This window comes from Sander lucioperca, chromosome 5, assembly GCF_008315115.2.
Source record: "Sander lucioperca isolate FBNREF2018 chromosome 5, SLUC_FBN_1.2, whole genome shotgun sequence".
In the NCBI taxonomy this organism is placed as follows: Eukaryota; Metazoa; Chordata; class Actinopteri; order Perciformes; family Percidae; genus Sander; species Sander lucioperca.
Genome location: NC_050177.1, coordinates 33,299,093 through 33,315,790, shown reverse-complemented (window position 1 = coordinate 33,315,790; position 16,698 = coordinate 33,299,093). Strand labels below are relative to the sequence as shown.

At 40.9% G+C, this 16,698-nt stretch overlaps 1 protein-coding gene across 1 annotated transcript in view; it reads left to right on the top strand.

Moving 5' to 3' along the window:
• Positions 1 to 1,222: 1,222 nt before the first annotated feature.
• The window catches only part of gpr4 (G protein-coupled receptor 4), a 66,625-nt gene continuing 51,149 nt past the window's right edge, over positions 1,223 to 16,698 (top strand). Inside the window, exon 1 of the mRNA XM_031284694.2 lies at positions 1,223 to 1,393. The gene's annotated coding sequence lies outside the window, so the exon portion shown is untranslated. The remainder of the gene's footprint in view (positions 1,394 to 16,698) is intronic.

Below are 16,698 nucleotides of genomic sequence, written 5' to 3'. Positions count from 1 at the left end.
AAATCTACATGTGTGTGTGTGTGTGTGTGTGTGTGTGTGTGTGTGTGTGTGTGTCGGAGCTCCGCTCTCTGTCAATATGCAGAGAGGACTGATAAGCTTGCACTTACTCGCTGTCAGGTACCGAAATTTGGCACCGTTTGATTTTATGTGAACCAATACTCGGTAATACCGACATTCGGTCGGTACCGGTAAAAGTACATATATATATATATATATATATATATATATATATACATACAAGGGGGGGCTCTGTTAAGGGAAATTGGTTTAATAGTTTACAACATGACATAATGACTTTGCGTAAACATACACGCCCACTTTCTTAAGCCAAGTGGCGTGTTAGCTGTACGCATTTTGAGCTATCCGCGTGAATGTCTACGCTGTATACAGCGGACGTAAACATACACGCCACTTGCCGTGTTATCACGAGAAGAACGCCACGGTTGGGTTTAGGAAAAGAACAACTGGTTGGGTTTAGGAAAAGAAGAACGGGGTTGGCTTTAGTAAAAGAAGAAAACGACGGTTGAGTTTAGGAAAGAAACGTGACACACTCCTGGGTGAAAGTCCTGTGTTTTACCCGTCCACCACCCCCAACCAACCAACCTCCCTCCCTGTGTGTGTGTGTATGTCTGTGTGTGTGTGTGTGTGTGTGTGTGTATGTCTGTGTGTGTGTGTGTGTGTCTGTGTATGTGTGTGTGTCTGTATGTGTGTGTGTTTTATTATAAATTAAACTACCCAACAATATATAGGCCTATATAAGTCCAGCTGAAATGATTAGCAGATTAAACACGTGTTTGACTGTTTTGATTGTTTCCGGTTTCTAAAAATGTGAGAATTTTTCTGTAACGAGTATTTTTACTTTAATTTAAGTACATTTTCCAGATGATACTTACATACTTCTACTTAAGTAACAGTTTCAATGCAGGACTTTTACTTGTAACACAGTATTTTTTCAGTGTTGTAGGCCTATTAGTACTTTTATTAAAAGTAAAAGATCTCAATACTTCTTCCACCACTGATCATACTCTTGATTTGTACTTTATGTTCATGTATGGGGAGAGAGAGAGAGAGAGAGAGAGAGAGAGAGAGAGAGAGAGAGAGAGAGAGAGAGAGAGAGAGAGAGAGAGAGAGAGAGGGCGGAACAGTCACCAAGTCATGCAGAATGCCGCCTCTCTCTCCCTCTCTCTCTCTCTCTCTCTCTCCCTCCCTCTGCGTGTCTCAGTCTGCCGCCGCTCTGCTCACACTGTAGTTCGCTGCGGAGGCTGTTTAAAAGACCAACGCTACTATTACTGAGCGTTTTTTTCGCGGAGGTTGAATGAAATGAACTGACTTTTTCTCTGGATGGATACGCGCTGTTTTCGGGAGGTGACAGCGGTGACTTTAGGAGCTGAACGTGAGTACAGCGTCGCGCCTTTCCTCGGCTGTGGCTTTACACTCTTTTCTTTGCTCTTTTCTTCACACCGAGAGGGAGACGTGTTAACTGAAACAGACACCTGCCACAGAAAGCTATAATTCTGCTCCGTACGTTGTGGCGACGAATGAGGTCAAGCCTGAACCTACTTATACACATGTAGGCTAATTATTAGACTAATTCATTACAAAATGTAGCCTACTTCATGTCCCTATTTACCTATACCGAAGTAATGACGATTACAATAGCTAGTTTTACAAACAACAAAACGTTGTTAGGTGAATTATATGGGCTTTAGTTGTAACGAGACATCATAGGAATGTTAGCAATACCACAGCAGTTTATAAACTATTAGCCTGCGGGAGTTTTTCCTCGCCACTGTCGCACTAAATGCTTGCCCTTGGGGACATTACTGCAATTGTTGGGTCTTTGTAAATTATAGTGTGGTCAAGACCTACTCTATCTGTAAACTGTCTTGAGATAACTCTTGTTATGATTTGATACTATTAATAGCATTGAATTGAATTGAATTGTTTTAACGTATTGTAGCGAGCTGCATGGAAGAAGTCAGAGCAATTGAAATCTAAGGTAGTTAATTCACGTTCTACACACAAACACAAACACAAGATACACAGGGGTGATCAACCCACCCCAGTGTCTCAGTCATGGTAACCCAACCAATGGAAATAAACACCAACACTAAATCAAGACTAAAACCCAGGTAACATAATGATATGAGATGCATAACGAAAACACTAACAGAACATCATTTACACACTTAAACTGGGACAGGAACCGTTAATAACATAGTCCCATGATCCTTTGCACTGCAGTGCAGAACAGTCATCAATATATATATATATATATATATATATAAATATTGTTTTCTTCTTCTGTATATGTCACTGCTGGAATATCAATCAGTCAATCTACACATTTTCTGTAGTTTTTTTCTGTAGGGTTGTTAGGGTTATTCCTGGCAGTTGGATCATTAGGTCAGTATGTCAGCGTATTCACATCCCATAGCACTCAGTCGCCAATGCTTCAGTGTTTATGATCCGGATGAAACACTCCACAGTAAGTGGACATAATGCTCTTACTGTACATAATAAATTGTCGGTGGGGGGGGGGGGCATCAAAGAATAAAAGAAATGAAGTCAGAACATGCTGTGCATGAACGTCTCCTCTGCTCTTTCCCCCTGACTTTGAAATCAGCTCTTTTCTACATCTGACATCGCTTCCACTCTTCACACAGCAGGCTGTTTTTTTTTTTTTTTGGCTCCCATTAACTTGTTGGAAAAGCAAGTCAAATTGCATTAGTAACTTGATTATGGGATGAGCTGGAAGCATTGACGTTACAGTACAGTAGGCACTTGTGTGTCTGCCACAGCTTCAGGGGTTTTGACTGCTGACTGATTAATAAATCTTGAGACTGAACAAATAAATAAGCCGCTTGTGTCACTGAACCTCTCCGACTGTATCTCGCTCTGTGCAGGGACCAGAAAATCATTCTTTCAGTTGAGATGTGGAGCCTAGTTTATTATGTGTTAAACCAAGCTCCAAGGATTCTACATTGAATTGCTGTGAAATGTAACCCTCTGAGGACGAAAGACGCACCGGAGAGTCCAAGCGATGTTTGACAATACTCCTACTCAAAAAGTGATACTACAAAATTTCATTTTAGACGTTTTTTATTTACTATTTTATTCATATATTACGATACTTTTGTGAAGCCAAGACTTTTGTAAACTCATTTTCAAGCACCAAAACAATTGAGTGTAGTTATGTTTTCACAAGAGATTTTGAGAAATAGTTCTGCCTTTGGGCCAAATTATCTCTTTACACGTTGCTCTGGAAGAATTTTGGGCGTCACTATACAGTAGGCTGAGTTTGTTCTGTTCAACATTTGATATGAAACACATGGGGATCAGATTATATGCAAAAAACCCTTAAAAGGAGAATTCAAGAACATATCTAAAAATGCCCTTAGACCTCGGAGGGTTAAATGGATACTACCTGTGTCGATTGGAGTTGTAGCTCATTTACAGCCCACATAGTTGAAATTTTGCCATTTCGTCATTTTGAAAAGCAGTCTGTAGATCTTAGATCTTTACCTCTGCCAGTGAAGTATAAGAAAGGGTTCAGTTTTCTGTCTGCCATTAGGATATCTAAAAAAACAAACAGGCATGGCTGAAAGTTGGAGAACACATTGCCTTTGTTCTATAGCTGGGAAATTACTTGATTAGAGTTTGGTGGTGATCCAGATTTCTTTTGCCATAGCAGCCGTGCTGCATTCACTTTCCCAGGGAGCAGTCAGATAAAGGTCCGGCTCTCAATTCTGCTGCTCGACAGCGGTGCGTTCATGTTTCTCTGTCAGAAACAGATGATCAACAAACATAAACTGAAGCAACAAAGAGGCTGCAGGTTTGTATGTTGATCAAGTGTTAAGCTGAGCACCCAGTAGTTTCACCTTTAATCATGTTGTGTCACAGTCGTGGATCCACCGCTCTTTGGGCTGGCACTTAAAAGATGTGAATGTAAAAGTAAAGTTTATAAAGTGACTTTGAAGTCTTTGAAGGATTATTTCCTGGCAAGAGTCTTCCATTTCTTAATGCAAATGTCAGAAAGGAACGGAGGAAAACAAAATGCAACACGGATGAGAAATCACACAACTCTACGGAGGATAAATGGAGTTTGACCAAATCAAATTACCGATTCGTGTTTCATGTGATGGAGTATCTCGCCCTGTGGAAGTTGATTTTCATGCCGTACAAGCATGAATGGCAGCCACTTGCTTCTTCTTCTTAGAGAAATGCTAAGAAGGCTTAGGAACAACATTCAGTTTTCATTACGATTACACAATTTAGAGGGTTGGGATCAGAGATGGGGACTCGAGTCGCACTTAAGTCGCACAAACAGCTGACTTCAGAGTTGACTTGCGACTCGACCCAAAAGACTTCAGACTTGACTTCAGACTCGAGCTTCGAGACTTGTCAACAACCTGTTTTCATGCAATTATTGCTTTTTAAATCTAAATTTATTCATGTATTTCTATTTTCTTTTATTGGTGCATATACGCTGGGGAAACGTATGATGAGCTGCAGGTGCCGTGCCCTTTGCGATAATGTGCAACATAAAGCATGCATTATGCCTTATGTGCGCACACTCACATATAAAAAAATGCATTGACAATGGCAAAAACCAAGTCCTTCCGGAGTTGTGCCTGTTGTCATTAGTTTTGCTTTTAATAACTTGGTAAACAGTGAGCTAACAGCTACATGCAAGGTGTGTGGCACCAAGATAAATGATGCCGGATCAACAACGTCGAACTTCATCAGGCATCTCAAAACGCACCCAGATAGGTCAGTCACTTGCTAATGTGAAAGAGACATTCAATTTAGCATATATCGCAAAGTGTTTTGTTAATGCTGGGAACAGGCAAATTGTATCTTTATAGTTAGCAGTTGCTGAGGCTCACACATCGCACAGGAGGCGGGACACACGGATCCATCTCCCCAGGAACAAACGCTGTGTCGGGTGGGCAAACTCATGTAATGCGTAATTGATCCCGTGGATGATTTGTAGACTATTAAGTGAACAAGGTGTACCCGGTCCACCAAACACTGGGCCTAGACTGTCTTAATTCTGCATATATTTCTGTTGCTGTAGTCCTATTTACTATTTAATTATTTCACCCATGCGTGGCACAGCGGATCCGTGCACACTGTCACCTGCCGTGGAGACGCTGGCCTCACTAACCTCTCCTCCTCTGAGTCGGATCTCCCTCTCGCTGGACTCAGTTTCACTGAGCCTACTAACACTTAGAAAATAAATGGCATTACATCAGTGAGTTCAAACTGCTTATTGTGCGTAATTTGGACTGACACTGAGATGCATGTTGTTCTGTAACTGGTGTGGCGCTGCCACTTTTCTCTTGATTTCCACTTCGACATTTTTTTGAGTGAAAGAGACGTTACATTTAGCATATATCGTCACAGGTAACAAGCTAACCATCGCAAAGTGTTGTGCTAATGCTGGGAACAGGCACATTGTATCTTTATAGTTGTATCCATATGATGTGACAGCTTTATGTTAATATTTCACCAGCTCCGAGGGCTAAAGGCATGTGTTAACTAGACCCCATAAAGTTATCCTACAACTGATTTTGATACTGTACTGTCTGGATGGTAGCTACAGGACATGCTTTGAATTCATAAGATTTAACAATACAGTGTTAGGGACAGATCAGATGGCCAGAGACTTGAGACTTGACTTGGACTTGTGGCAAAAGACTTGATACTTGACTTGAACTTTCCCCTCAAAGACTTGAGACTTGACTTGGACTCAAGCTCAAAGACTTGAGACTCGACTTAGACTTCCATAAAATGACTTGTGAACATCTCTGGTTGGGATGCATATATTACAAGGACTAAGGAGTACATATGCCGTTAAGCAGTCGAGCAGATGAGCCACCTTAGGCAGGTAAAGAGACAGAGACATGATTTCCCAGAAAGCACCGTGCTTCATTGAGCTGCAGGGAAATGCTTCAACAGACCTTAATGTTTTTTTTTTAGTAAAGAGTCGGCACAATGAATCCTCTGTTCCTCCTACAGAATTCCTGCTTTCATCTCCAGTTGTAATATTAAAATCAGTAGAATCTCCTCTTCTCCTCTTCTCTGTCTGCACTCTTTCTTTCCCTGTCCCTCCCTCCCTACTGTGAAGATCTTCGAGTCAGTTTGCTCTATTTTCTATTATTTTTAATCATATTATATCCTTCTCTCTCTTTTTCTGTCCACCTCTCTTCCCTCCCCTTGTGGTGTCTCTCGTCTGATTACAATTTTATTTTCAGCTTTTAACTTAATAAATATACATATATATACATATATATATATATATAAATATAAAAATAAATGTACATGCAATACTGACTTTCTTTCTGTATTTCATTGCATCATTTATAATAAGATTAGAAGTAAACCATCCTCTCCTCCATCCCTTGTACTGAACTATTTCTGACCTCTTTGGAAAGATAATCTGTGCTTTTCTTTTGTTTTTGCTTCAACCTTGAAGGCAGAAGGATGGCTGTGGTTAGCTAAGAGCCCCAGCTTTACTTACCTTCCGGTTCCTTTTACCACTCCCGGTTGGGTACCGAAATCCGGTGCTAATACGGCACCGGTGCCTAAACGACCGGTATCTACCGTACCAAATAGCAACGCGGATTTCGGTGCCTCATTTCGGTGCCACTGATATGCCTGCGCTTCTCTCTGATGCGCCGAAACAGACGTTAGAGTCAACAGAAGCTTCGCTGCACGTGGTGCTAGTTAACATTACACTCAACAGCAGGTAACGTTAGCCTAGCGTTAGCTAGCAGCTGGAGTAAACACGGTTAAACTGCTGACAGCTAAACGGTGTAAAGTTTGACTGTATTTTACTGTGTAGAGGATTCCAACACCGAGACGTAACAGTCTGACTGCAGCTGCCGTTGTCGGGAAAACAACACAGACGCCTTGTGGTGCATTCAGAGTTATTGTAAAATACCTTTTTCTCATCTGGTGGTTGTTTTGTCATTTAACAGCAATTTACTGGTGAAATAAGTTATAGTGCTGTCGCGATTAGTCGACTTAGTCGACGTAATCGACCATTAAAATAAGTCGACGTAAATTTTTTTAGTCGACGTCGTCGTTTTACTATTGACTGCCTATTTATTTTTGGTGTCCCGACTCAAACGGCTCGCTGTAATTCACCTCCACACCAGTCTGTGCGCTGTGCACGCCCTGCTGGTTAATCTGCTCTCCTTTTTCTTCCCCCTCCACCCCGCCTTCACTGCTTTGATTTGAAAAATGGCGGAGGCTGGTAAAAGAGTGGTCTGTAACTTCGCCGTACGAGTTGAGCAGAGGCTGCACAGTGTGACCAGCGGGCAGCGGCGCGGCCGCGGCACGCCAGGCCGCCGGATGGCGTTGCTAAGAACTTGCAATGTATAACTATTATCAGACTGGCCCTCGCGACCTCGAAACACTACCGGCCCACCGGGAAAAGTCCTGACTCCGCCTCTGAACGTAAGTATATGATTATTAATGAAACGGCGAGCAAGTCTGTACTGTTTATTAACTCTTGACAAGTACAATGACTGTCTTTGGATGTTAAACAGGCTACTTAGACTTTTGCAGTAATGTTTTAAACCCCGCCATGCACGCAAGTGTAAACGCGAGCAGCTACACACTGCCTGCGTGGTGTTTCTGTTGTGTGTCAGCTGCGTGGATTTTTGTCTTTACACACCAGAAAGGTGTCTGACGCGGCGCTGCTGCTGCTAGCCTTGTCTGTACACATGTATGTTTCTTGATTTACTACACTCAAGCAGTAGTATACTTCATGTTAAACATACATATATACTGATTTGATTACAGCAAAGACAACGTAGATAGTATTGACAGCAAAATAGGCTACAGAATATTTTGTTCTGTATTGACAGGTGCAATATTTGAAAATCGATAATTATTTATTATTTTTTTTTAATTACATTTATATCTGCGTTTATGTCATTTTGTTATTTGGTAACATTTAAGTTATTTATATTGTTTATGGCACAAATGACATTTTATGTTTTGGCCCTTCAGTTGAGTTCAAAATAAAATGGACGAAATTGATTTTTTTTCACTTGATTTGTTTTTAAATTAGTCGTTAAGATTAGTCGACTAATCGGAAAATTAGTCGAAAGATTAATCGTTAGAAAATTAGTCACTAGTGGCAGCACTAATAAGTTATTGTTATAAGTTATTATTACATTATTAATAAATCATTTAATTTTGATCATATGGCCTTAGCAATAAACAAGCCATTCTTTAATGTCGCCGACTGTTTTGTGCTCTTTTTTTAGTTATTAAAAAAAAAAAAAAAAAAAGGCACCGTTTAGGCACCAGCACCATTTTAAAAGTATCACTTTAGCACCGGTATCGGAAAAAAACCTAAACGATACCCAACCCTACTCCCGACCCAATCACACATACACCACCACAACCCAAACCTCGTCCCCCTCAACCCCCGGCCAAGACAGATCTCTCTCCTCCCTGCTTGTTCACCGTCTCCATCAGAAGTCAGAGAGGGGTGTGACATTTAAAAGAATGCGTTCACCCTTGGGTAAAGTTCGGGAGACAAACACACATTCGACTCCTTTTCAACACGGCCCACTTTATCGTCAGTCTCCCAGAACAACATGCAGTGCTGAACTGTGTATATTTGAAACAGAATGTGATAGTACGTTTTGTTGAAAAAGTGCACAAAAGTGAGTGTGGACTAAAGCAGGCATTTAAGAAACAACTCGTCTCTTTTTGTGGTTTAAAAACAAAAAAGTTAATAGTTCTATTTTATTTTTTGAGCCAGGATGGCTATGCTGGTCAGTCCATCACTTTGTTTCAGACTGAAATATCTCAACAACTGTTGGATAGATTGCCACTTACAGTTTTTTTTTCGATTGCTTAAGCACTATTTTGAAAACAGGGACTGTTTTTTTACACTACACACAATTACAACCACACACAATTAGCAGAACACCTCAGACCCTTTGCAAAATTAAACACTCTTGCAAAAATCACTCGCAGCAAAAACTACACTAATTTATAAAAAACATATTTTGTTACCATATGAAACACAGACGTTACATATGACTTAATTCAGTTTTAACCAGTTACACACACTGCTGTTGCCAACCTAAACAGACTGATCTCACAAAGTGTCGAATGTATGACACGCCAATTCGTATGCCGTTTTAAAGACGCATAATCGTTTTTTAGCGTGTTTATCAACGCCGTTTGGCCTCCATTGACCTACATTACATGTGAATTATTGCCGTAGCGAGTAGTATGAAAGGACAGAGGTTGGTTGGGGTGGCGGATGGGTAAAACACAGGACTTTCACCCAGGCGGGCCAGGTTCGTGTGGCGTTTGTCAACGATTTTTTAATTTTTTTTAATAACGCCTTCCCCAATGTTCTTTTCCTAAACCCAACCGTTTATTGTTTCCCTAAGCATGTGACGTTGGTCACCGTCGTGTTTTTGTCATTTTTGTAGTGTTACTAAAGCCTTTCCCAATGTTCTTTCCCTAAACCCAATTTTTTTTTTTCTTTTTTTTACACGCGTGTGACGTTGTTCTCGCGATAGCATGGCACGTTCTCGTGATAACACGGCACGTGGTGTGTATGTTTACATCCGCTGTATACAGCGTAGACATACACGTGGATAGCTCAAAATGCGTACAGATAACACGCCATTTGGCTTTAGGAAAGTGGCGTGTATGTTTACGCAAGTCATGATGTCATGTTGACCTAAAACACTTTTAGCAATTCTACTTCTCAGTGATTAGAGTACTGTAAATGAAGTACAGAGAGCAAGTGCAAATACACAATAAGTTCACCAAACACTACACAACACCAATGGTGCAGACTGAGAAAAATATAATTTCCTCATATATAAATTACTCTCCATATACCCAAATCAGTCAACATGGAGAATCACAACAAAACATGTCCCAGTTTTCATGCTACAGTACTACAGTAGTGTGCATAACACTGTTAGCTCAGCAAACAACAGACAAACATAAAATACTGTATCCAGTACAGGTTACAATTACAGTAATAAAAAGAAAACAACAAACAATAAAAAGATCTGAAAATACACTACAGAAAATAGTAGATATACCTGCTGCATTTTATAACATGCTTAAACCTGATTGGTGTGTCTACCATTAAGCAGTCATGTGTTTGCACACCTGATGGCTGTGTTTCACAGATTGGCTCATGGGTGTGGAAATTTGACAGTCAGTGTTTTGGAATTGCAAACATTGACATCATGATATACTTCTGTGTCTTATGTATACAAGTATGTTTAGTGTTTTGCATCTGACATTGTGCTTATAGTGGTGCACATCTGGGCCATTGTTTTGCTTCGTGAGTGCAAGGTTTTGATAATTGTGTAATACTTTTGATTTCAGTGTGGAAGCAATCGGCAAAAACTGTAAGTTGGTACAGATGTCTACGGTGCTTAGATGATGAACCCTAAAGACTTTGAGTGATCCCATGACTTTTCATTTAGCGCACTAGCAGGTCAAAGTTTTCAGTTATCCTGTAAAATATCTGAAAATCTATGAGATGGATTAGAAAAATTGGATTAGGAAAGGAAATCCATGGACAGGAGATGAGATAAAATCACCGTTGTATGTAGCAACAAGCCTGTGGGACAGATTGCCAGGAAATCTAAAGATGGTCAGAAGTTTAGGAGGTTTTAAGCAGGCACTGGAAAATGGCTCAGATGCCAATCTTAGTATGTTTTTTTTATTACTGTATTGTCTTGATGGATCTATTTAAAATATGTATGGATGTGATAATTAATGCTTGATCTGCTGCCATTTGCTCTGCCCCCCCCCCCCCCCACACACACACACACACACACACACACACACACACACACACACACACACCCAACCCCACAAGGGACCACAATGGAAATAAGCCCCAGTGCTTCATTGTGTTATCCTGACTTTGTTTATTTTTTTTTAAAGGTCCCATGACATGATGCTCTTTGGATGTTTTTATATAGACCTTAGTGGTCCCCTAATACTGTATCTGAAGTCTCTTTTATATAGACCTTAGTGGTCCCCTAATACTGTATCTGAAGTCTCTTTATATAGACCTTAGTGGTCCCCTAATACTGTATCTGAAGTCTCTTTTATATAGACCTTAGTGGTCCCCTAATACTGTATCTGAAGTCTCTTTTATATAGACCTTAGTGGTCCCCTAATACTGTATCTGAAGTCTCTTTTATATAGACCTTAGTGGTCCCCTAATACTGTATCTGAAGTCTCTTTTATATAGACCTTAGTGGTCCCCTAATACTGTATCTGAAGTCTCTTTTATATAGGCCTTAGTGGTCCCCTAATACTGTATCTGAAGTCTCTTTTATATAGGCCTTAGTGGTCCTCTAATACTGTATCTGAAGTCTCTTTTATATAGACCTTAGTGGTCCCCTAATACTGTATCTGAAGTCTCTTTTATATAGGCCTTAGTGGTCCCCTAATACTGTATCTGAAGTCTCTTTTATATAGACCTTAGTGGTCCCCTAATACTGTATCTGAAGTCTCTTTCCCGAAATTCAGCCTTGGAGCAGAATTACAGCCACTAGAGCCAGTCCCACAATGAGCTTTCCATAATATGTGCCATTTCTGTGTCTGTAGCTATTGAGGAGGAGAGAGTGGGGGGTGTGGTCTTAACCAACTGCCACTTTGCTCGTTTGAAAGCCATGATGTCTCTCTGTCATGGGTGAGCCAAATTCTCTGGGCGGGCAAAGCAGAGAAAGGGGAGGTAACCTTCCTCCTTATGACCTCATAAGGAGCAAGATTCCAGATCGGCCCATCTGAGCTTTCATTTTCTCAAAGGCAGAGCAGGACACCCAGGGCTCGGGTTACACCTATCGCCATTTGTAGCCACTGGGGGACCATAGGCAGGCTGGGGGAACGCATATCAATGTTAAAAAAACTCATAAAGTGAAATTTTCATGCCATGGGACCTTTAATGTATGGTGCAAAGCTGTATCGTATCTTATAACGAAAGGGTCAAATAAAAGCAATCAATCAATCAACTGGAAAGAGGAGACAAAACACTGAGTCTTTAAAAGACAGTAGAGAAAATGTGAGCTGAGCATAAACTAGGGGAGCAGAGGAGAAAGGAGACGGAGAGAAAGAGAGGAGGGCAGTAGGAGACAGGCTAGAGATGAGAGAGGCATTATGGATGGAGGTGAGAGGACAGGAGGATAAAAAAAGGATCTTCAGAGGAGGGTGAATGTGAAAGAGAGAGCAGTGATGGTGTAATTGCTCTCCAGAGGTTGTTCTGATAAGCAGCACTTAAGAGCCTCTGTGGTTAAGTAATCACTGTGATTAAAGGTCAAAAAGGCTACAGTGGTAGAGAATGACACTAACAGCTAGCCTGGCTGACTGAAGGATCGACACCCGCTGCACTACATTATCACATTATACTGTAACACAACACGATACAGCAGCACAACATCGCATAACATAACACCGATGTCATGCGAAAACCACAGGATATGTTGATCTGTGAAATGTTGTGAAAAGAGTTTGACGTCATGCACTTTGCTTCAAATCCTATGTTGGGATTTCCACCAGGTGCATCAGATTTCAGGCATCAGATTTCATTCACACATACAGAAACAAAAGCAGTAGGCAGTCTCTGGGGTCTTCTGAAGCCGTTTTTCTGTGTGTGTGTGTGTGTGTGTGTGTGTGTGTGTGTGTGTGTGTGGGTGTGGGTGTGTTGAGCATGAAATTTACATACATTACAGTACGCCGCTGGAACTGGACAGTTCTTTTCTGACGTGGCCGCTGTACTACACATATTCACTTCCTGCTGCACAGTTTGTCTGCTGCCTTTTTTTTTTTTTTTTTTTTTTTTTTACCTTGCAGTATTCTTTGTTAAAACTGTTTTACAGTAATACTACAATGACACCCAATTGGGCAAGGCTGATTAGTATAGCTGTCCTGTGTCTGTGCTGGAAAGGATCCCCATCTCCACTAGTGGAGCAGAACAGTAAACAACTCCGAGCTTCTGTTTCTGTGGGAGTCAAAATGTGCACGAATGGTTCACGCCTGCTTGTTGTTTGGGTTGCGTCACAGGACATGTGCGTGAAGTTTAACTTTCTCAACTTTCCCCTTCAGTGACACTGGGTGCCTTTTAAATCTCTGTAGCTGAATAATAAATGGGCCTCAGATGGAACTGGCTTCAGGATTCTCTCAGATTAGAACAACTTGTTTCCACTGGGACGTTCAAGATGATGCTTGAAAATGGGTTACGTAGGGCCTGCTCTTGTTTTTAATAGCCCTCTTATTCAATTACACCAGTGATTCTCACTTGTTTTGTGTTTTACTACATATTGTAATGTGGGTATTGTTTTATGATCAGATACTTTTGATTATATTATATATACAGTAGATATATTATATAGATTATATATATTTCTACTGTGATTTTTGAGATTGTTTTTATTTCTTTTTTTATTGGGCTGTAATCAGGGCATCACTGGAAAAGAGAGCTTTCTCTCATTGGCCCTCCCTGAATAAATAAAGGTGTTATATATATAAAAATATTTTTTTTAAATAAAAATAATTTATTTATATATATATATATATATATATATATATATATATATAAAAAATATTTTTTGGGGCTATTTGATTGACTTAATTGTGTGCAATTTGGTTGACACTTACACTTTACCCTGACACCTCAAGGTTATTATAGTAGTTGTAACAAAAGAAGCCAATTTAGACACTACAATAATACAATTCGACAAAGTAAGCTGTACAATAGTGAATGTTACCTTGTTAGCATGGAGTGCTGGGGTAAATAATCATCAATTCAACGCTTATTTGGAAAAGTGACCAACAGGTAAATCTACCTAAACCGTAACACATTGCAGGTGATGGATGGCCAAATAGATTGTTTTTGTACAGTTTGAAATGAGAAACGTCATCCTGCAGGCCCTCGGCTCGCCTAATTGGATAATTGTTCCCGGAGGCACTGAGAGGTGCCACCATTCTAGTCTCTTAAATAGAGGGATGACTCATAAGCGAGTGAAGTGACAGTGGTTTGAGTCAACCCACCCATTCACACATCACACACACACAGACACACACAGACAGACACACACACACACACACACACACACACACACATACACACACACACAGAAAACAGTCCTGTGGTGAGTGTAGCTACACGCTTAATTGGAGGTCTCTGAGCAGAGTGGTGTTTTTGTGCCGGTGTGTTTAATCGTGGGCGACTCTGCTTCTGTTTTTTTGAGCGTTGAGAGTTCATTTGCATCAGCAACAATGCTTCTTGCCAACCTGTGATTTTGTTTGTTGTCAAGGCTATAGAGACTGCAATATGTTTTCCCAGCAAAATCAGTTTCTTTACAGTACATCAGAAATACCAGTAAACTTATCTCACTGTGCTTGTTCTACTGTACCCTCTGTTCTATTCTTGAAAGAGGTTTTAATAGTTAACTGGCCTGACATCAGTGAGTTGACATTTTACTCATTCATTAACTGACTCATGATAAGAAAAGGATTAGCTGCTTTGAATTCATAAAAGTGAAAGGGTCAAGAATTATAAGTATTTAATAGGCATCATTAGATCATTAGATTTTCAGGTCAGAAACTAGCGGACAGGATGAGCTGGGGATTGAAACTGATTAAAAAGGGGCCACAGCCTTTATTTTCCTCTGATGTCACAAGTGATACAAACTGAAGCTTGTTTCCCTGCTGTGTACTTTAACTAACTTAAAAACACGGGACCAGCATTTCATGACTGTAAAAAATGTTGTCCTATAACAGTGTCCTATGTGGGTTGTTTAGACCGATTTTAGCCCTGCATGAAAAAAAACGCAGCCCACTCATTCATTTGAATAGAGCCAGTCCATGAACGCAGCGGGGGTGCCAACGCAGGGGAAAAGTTAAATCAGGGTAAACCTTTGCTGCAACGTTGGCAGCAAGGTGTTGTGCTGGTCAATCAAACGCATGCAAGTGCACATTGCTGGTAGATTAGTTTGTAACGTGAACAGAGTATTTCTATGGTTCACCTTGCGACCCTCGTAACAAAAGATAAAATATTTGCAGCCGTGATAACTTTACAGAGTCGTAAAATCATGTCTGTGAGTATAACAAACCGTTTGACATCTGAAAAGCCTTCAAACGCTTTCATCGGTTACTCAAACTGGGCTTCCGGGTCATATTTCATGGTCTTACCAGTACCTTATACAAGCCGGTTACTGGTATCTACCAACGCAGCCTCCTGTGCTGTTTTAATGCATTATTTTATGTATGTATGTATGTCAGATATATTGAGCAGACATATGGATGACTAATGTGCAAAATGTCTTACATGATTACGGTCATGTGCAAAGAGCAGCAGTGTAATTATTATCAGCAGAGTTTAGTTTGGATTGTTAGCAAACAATGTACACATCCAGCAACCTAATGAATGTAAGTCCAAAATTCACTCTACTTTTAGTCTATATCCACGATGTTCCACTTTCTGGGATTGATCCGGTGCTGCCGAAATTCCGCCGGATGTCACTCTTTTCTGCCGGACCTCCGTCACCTTCCGCTCTCTTTGTGTTGACATTGTAAACTCCGGTGGATTTATGAGGACTATGGTTAACTGCTCCTCAGATCTCTGCAGGGTAAATCCAGACAGCTAGCTAGACTATCTGTCCAATCTGAGTTTTCTGTTGCGCGACTAAAACAACTTTTGAACGTACACATGTTCCACCAAAACAAGTTCCTTCCAGAGTCTATTTTGCAGCGGCACCGTGGCTCCGTCTGGCGCTTAGCACCGCCCCAAGACGATTGTGATTGGTTTAAAGAAATACCAATAAACCAGAGCACGTTTTCCTCCCATCCCGGAATGCTGTGTGGACTAGTCAGACCCTCCTCCACAGCGCTGTGGAGGAAGGTCTGGCAATGTGAGACTAATGCAGGACTGATCCTCCGCTTAGTCGTTCTAGAAAGCAACCAGCCAGACTTGTTGTCACACAGTTTGAAGTAAATCATGGTTTGTTGGTGCATTCCTTCAAATGGAACAAGGGATCCTGGTTTCAACAAACTTTGAAAGCCGTCCTAGAACATTGCCTTGTGAGTCTCTGCAATGTAATGCAACGGAGCACATCTCTGTGTGTTGATGAAATGATACGGCTGATGGCCTGCAGACCGAGAGGGAGATTCAAACAAAAGAGGGGGAAAACAAAAGAGAGGGGGGTCAGAAGTGTGCGTTAGACTCTCTTTATGTGTGTTTGTGTTACTCCTGACAGTCTGATGCCGCGTCTAAATGTACCCAGGACGTGATGAGGTCACCGCTGTCTGTCTGTAAACACCGTTAGAGAGAAACACACACACACACACACACACACACACACACACACACACACACACACACACACACACACGGATGTCTCCAGTGTGGAGACAGCAGCACCTGTGGCCAGCATTAGAGCAGTTTCAAATGGTCGATTACATCTCACTCTCTGTGTTTGCCTTTCTTCTTTCTCTCCCATTAAACCTCTATCTCTCCATCCACTTTCCTTCTCTTCTGTCTTTTCCTTTCCCTAGCCCTTTCTTTCCCCTCTCTCCCCTTATTTTTCCCCAAGATCAATGACCTCTTTTTTTTTATTCACTCTCTTCTTCTCCACCTCTTCTTCTATTTTATTCTCTCTCTCGCTTTCTCTCTCTGAT